Raw genomic sequence first — 6,736 nt, forward strand, 5'->3', positions numbered from 1 at the left:
TATACAAATTCATGTTATTTTATGTGTATTTGTATATATATCTTCATACAAATTGACATTATTTTATGTGTATTTTGTACATATATTTCATTACAAATATACCTTATTTTATGTTTATTTTGTATATTTATTTAATTCAATTTTAAATTATTTCATGTGTATATTTGTAATTGTATTTCGGTTATTTTATGTGAATTTTCTATATATATTTTCATCCATAATTACATTATTTTATTGGTATTTTGTTAATTTAATTCGATACGAATTTAGATTATTTGATAGGTATTTTGTATATATATTTTTAAACGCATTTGCATTATTTAATGTGTGTTTTATATATATATATATGTATATATATATATATATATATATATTATATATATATATATATATATATATATATATATATATATATATATATATATATATATATATATATATATATATATATATATATATATATATATATATATATATATATATATATATATATATATATATATATATATATATATATATATATATATATATATATATATATATATATATATATATATATATATATATTTTATGCAAATTTACTTTATTTACGTGCATTTTGTACATATTTTATAGAAATTTACGTTATTTATGTGAATTTTGTATATGTTTTCTCATACAAATTTATATTATTTTATTGGTATTTTGTTTATTTATTTTGATCCGAGTTACATTATTATATGTGTATTTTGTACATATTTTTTATACGTATTTGCATTATTTAATGAGTATTTTGTTTATATTTTTTTATACAAATTTACGTTATTATAAGTGTATTTGTATAAATATTTTTATACAAATTTACATTATTTTATGTATTTTGTATATATATATATATATATATATATATATATATATATATATATATATATATATATATATATATATATATATATATATATATATATATATATATATATATATATATATATATATATATATAAATTTCAATTCAAATTTAGCTTATTTTATGTGTATTTTGTATATCTATTTTCATACAAATTTAATTACTTTTCTGTATTTTTGCATATAATTTTATAGATATTTACGTTATTTTACGTGTATTTAGTATATTCATATTCATACAAATACACAATCTTTTATTGGTATTTTGTTTATTTATTTTGATTCAAATTTACATTATTTTATGTGTATTTTGTATATATTTTTTTATACGTTTTTACTTAATTTTATGTGTATTTTGTATGTATATATGTATATAGAAATCTACGTTATTGTATGTGTATTCGTATATATATTTTGAAACAAATTTACATTGTTTTATATGTATTTTTGCATGTCTCTTTCAATACAAATTAACCTTATTGTATGTGAATTTTGTATATTTATTTCAATAAAAATTTAAATATTTTATGTGTATTTTGGTATATATATTTTTATAAAAAATGCGCTATTTTATGGGACTTTTTGCATCTTTATTTTCATACAAATTTACATTATTTTATTAACATTCTGTGTATTTATCTTTTTATATATATTTTATACAAATTTACGTTATTTTATGTGTATTTGTTTATATATTTTCATACAAATTTACATTATTTTATGTGTATTTTGTATATGTATTTCAATACAAGTTTACCTAATTTTATTTGTATTTTGTATATTTATTTTCATCCAAATTTAAATTATTTTTGTGTATTTTTGTATATAGTTTTATACAAATTTTAGTTATTTTATTTCTATTTTGTATATCTATTTTCATACAAATACACATTCTTTTATTGATATTTTGTTTATTTATTTTGACGCGAATTTACATTATCTAATGTGTATTTTGTATATATATTTTTATACGTATTGACATCATTTCATGTGTATTCTGTATATATATTTCTATAGAAATCTACTTTATTTCATGTGTATTCGTATATATATTTTTAAACAAATTTACATTGTTTTATGTGTATTTTGCATATTTTTTTAATACAAATTTACCTTATTGTATGTGCATTTTGCATCTTTATTTTCATACAAATTTACATTATTTTATTGATATTCTGTGTATTTATTTTTATATGATTTTACATTATTCTATGTGTATTTTGTATATATATTATTTACATCATTTTATATGTATTTTCTATGTATATTTTCATAGAAATTTACTCTATTTTATGAGTATTCGTATATATATTTTGATATAAATTTACATTATTGACGTGTATTTTGCATATCTATTTCGATACTAATTTACTTTATTGTATGTGCATTTTGCATATTTATTTTAATACAAATTTAATTATTTTATATGTATTTTTGTATATATATTTTTATACAAATATGCGTAACTATATGGGTATTTTGCATCTTTATTTTCATACAAATTTACATTATTTTATTGATATTCTTGTAATTTATTTTGATACGGTTTTACATTATTCTATGTGTATTTTGTATATATATTTTATACATATTTACATTATTTAATGTATTTTTTGTATATATATTTTATGCAAATTTACGTTTTTTTATGTGTATTTGTTTATATATTTTCATAGAAATTTACATTATTTTATGTGTATTTTGTATATGTATTTCAATACAAATTTGCCTAATTTTATGTGTATTTTGCATATATTTTTTCAAACAAATTTAAATTTTTTTTATACAAATATACAAATTTAAGTTATTTTATTTGTATTTTGTATATATATTTTTCTACGTATTTACATTGTTTTATGTGTATTTTGTATATATATTTTCATAAAAATTTACGTTATTGTATTGTGTGTATTCTTATATATTTTGATACAAATTTTATACAAATTCATATTATTTTATGTGTATTTGTATATATATTTTCATACAAATTTATGTTATTTTATGTGTATTTTTGTATATATTTCATTATAAATTTACCTTATCTTATGTTTATTTTGTATATTTATTTCATTGAATTTTAAATTATTTTATATGTATATTTGTATTTGTATTTAGGTTATTTTACTAACAATATACATTCCTTTATTGGAATTTTGTTTATTTATTTTGATACGAGTTTACATTATTTTATGTGTATTTTGTATATATAATTTTCTACGTATTTAAATTATTTTATGTTTATTTTGTATATACATTTTCATAAAAATTTACGTTATTTTTTTTGTGTATTCGTATATATTTTGATACAAATTTTATACAAATTCATGCTATTTTATGTGTATTTGTATATATATTTTCATACAAATTTATATTATTTTATGTATATTTTTACATATATTTCATTACAAATTTACCTTATTTTATATTTATTTTGTATATTTACCTCATTCAATTTTAAATTATTTTATGTGTATATTTGTATTTGTATTTAGGTTATTTTATGCGTATTTTCTATATATATTTTCATCCAAAATTACATTATTTTATTGGTATTTTCTTAATTTAATTCGATACGAATTTAGATTATTTCATAGGTATTTTGTATACATATTTTTATACTCATTTACATTATCTAATGTGTGTTTTGTATATATTTTTTTTTGCAAATTTATTTTATGTGCATTTTTGCACATATATTTTTATTGAAATTTGCGTTATTTTATGTGTATTTTGTATATGTTTTCTCATACAAATTTATATTATTTTATTGGTATTTTGTTTATTTATTTTGATACGAATTACATGATTATATGTGTATTTGTAAATATTATTTTATACGTATTTACATTATTTAATGTGTATTTTGTTTATATATTTTTATACAAATTTACATATATTTCATTACAAATTTACCTTATTTTACGTTTATTTTGTTTATTTATTTCATTCAATTTTAAATTATTTTATGTGTATATTTGTGTTTGTATTTAGGTTATTTTATGTGTTTTTTCTATATATTTTTTCATCCAAAATTACATTATTTTATTGGTATTTTCTTAATTTAATTCGATACGAATTTAGATTATTTCATAGGTATTTTGTATACATATTTTTATACACATTTACATTATCTAATGTCTGTTTTGTATATATTATTTTTGCAAATTTATTTTATGTGCATTTTTTTACATATATTATTATTGAAATTTGCGTTATTTTATGTGTATTTTGTATATGTTTTCTCATACAAATTTATATTATTTTATTGGTATTTTGTTTATTTATTTTGATACGAATTACATGATTATATGTGTATTTATACATATTATTTTATACGTATTTACATTATTTAATGTGTATTTTGTTTATATATTTTTATACAAATTTACGTTATTATATCTGTATTTGTAAAAAAAATTTGATACAAATCTACTTTATTTTATGTATTTTGTATATATATTTCAATTGTTTTTAGCTTATTTTGTGTGTATTTTGTATATCTATTTTCATACAAATTTAATTATTTATGTGTATTTTTGTATATGGTTTTATATAAATTTACGTTATTTTATGTGCATTTTGAATATTTATTTTTATACAAATACACATTCTTTTATTGGTATTTTTTTTATTTACATTTATACGAATTTACATTATTTTGCGTATTTTATATAAATTTTTTATACGTATTTACATAATTTTATTTGTATTTTGTATATGTATTTTTATAGAAATTTACGTTATTTTTTGTGTATTCGTATATATATTTTGAAACAAATTTACATTGTTTTATATGTATTTTGCATATGTATTTCAATATAAATTTACCTTATTGTATGTGCATTGTATGAAAAAATATATACAAAATACACATAAAATAATGCAAATTTCTATAAAAATATATGTACAAAAACGCACATCAAATACTTTAAATTTGTATGAAAGTAAATAAACAAAATAGTAGAGAATAAGAATAATGTAAACTTGTATAAAAACAACAACACATATGCACATGAAATGAAGTAAAATTGTATAAAAAATATATATACAAAACACTCATTAAATAATGTAAATTTCTTGTAAAAATATGTATAGAAAATACACATGAAATAAACTAAATTCGTGTCGAAATAAATGAACAAAATACCGAAAAAATAATGTAGTTTTGAATGAAAATATATATAGAAAATACACATAAAATAACGTAAATACAAATAAATATATACATATAAAATAATTTGAATTTGAATGAAAATAAATATAAAAATAAACATAAAATAAGGCAAATTTATAATGAAATATATATAAAAAATACACATAAAATAATGTAGATTTGTTTCAAAATATATATATACGAATACACATAAAATAACGTAGATTTCTATAGAAATATATATACAAAATTCACTTGAAATGATGTAAATACGTATAAAAATATATACACAAAATACACATTAAATAATGTGAATTCGTATCAAAATAAATAAAATAAATATCAATAAAAGAATGTGTATTTGTATGAAAATACATAAACATAATACACATAAAATAACGTAAATTTGTATAAAACTATATAAAAAATAAACAAAAATAATTTAAATTTATATGAAAATAAATATAAAAAATACACTTAAAATTAGATAAATTTGTATTGAAATAAATTAACGTAGATTTGTAAAAAATATATATATACAAAATACTCATTAAATAATGTAAATATGTATAAAAAAAATATATACCAAACACAAATAGAATAATGTAAAATCGTATCAAAATAAATACACATAATATTAATAAAATAATGTAAATTTGTATGAAAATAAAGATGCAAAATACCCATAAAATAACGCATTTTTTATAAAAATATATATACCAAAATACACATAATATTTAAATTAGTTTTACAATAAATATACAAAATGCACATACAATAAGGTAAATTTGTATTGAAATAGATATGGAAAATACATATAAAACAATGTAAATTTGTTTCAAAATATATATACGAATATACAAAAAATAACGTAGATTTCTATAAAAATATATATACAAAATACACATAAAATTAAGTAAATACGTATAAGAAAATGTATACAAAATACACATAAAATGATGTAAAATCGTATCAAAACAAAAAACAAAATACCAATAAAAGAATGCGTAATTGTATAAATATAAATATACAAAATAACCATAAAATAACGAAAAATTGTATAAAACTATATACAAAAATAAAAATAAATAATTAAATTTGTATGAAAATAGATATACAAAATACATTAAATAATGTAAATTTGTATAAAAATATATAAACAAAATACACATTGAATAATGTAAATACGTATAAAAAATATGTACGTAATATAAAAAATTATAAAAATAAACATGCAAAATACCCATAAAATAGCTCATATTTAAAAAAAATATATATATACAAAAATACACATAAAATAATTAAATTTGTATTAAAATAAATATACAAAATACACAGAAAATAAGGTAAATTTGTATTGAAATAGATATGCAAAATACAAATAAAATAATGTAAATTTGTATCAAAATATATACGAATACACACAATAAAATAACGTAAATTTTTATGAAAATATATATACAAAATACACATAAAATAATGTAAATACGTAGAAAAATATATATACAAAATACACATAAAATAATGTAAATTCGTATCAAAATAAATGAACAAAATTCCACTAAAAGAATGTATATTTGTAGGAAAATATATATACAAAATTCAAATATAATAACTAAAATTTGTATTAAAATATATCTAAAAATACACAAAAATAATTTAAATTTGTTTGAAAATAGATATGCAAAATACACATAA

This window comes from Eriocheir sinensis, unplaced genomic scaffold (assembly GCF_024679095.1).
Source record: "Eriocheir sinensis breed Jianghai 21 unplaced genomic scaffold, ASM2467909v1 Scaffold57, whole genome shotgun sequence".
In the NCBI taxonomy this organism is placed as follows: domain Eukaryota; kingdom Metazoa; phylum Arthropoda; class Malacostraca; order Decapoda; family Varunidae; genus Eriocheir; species Eriocheir sinensis.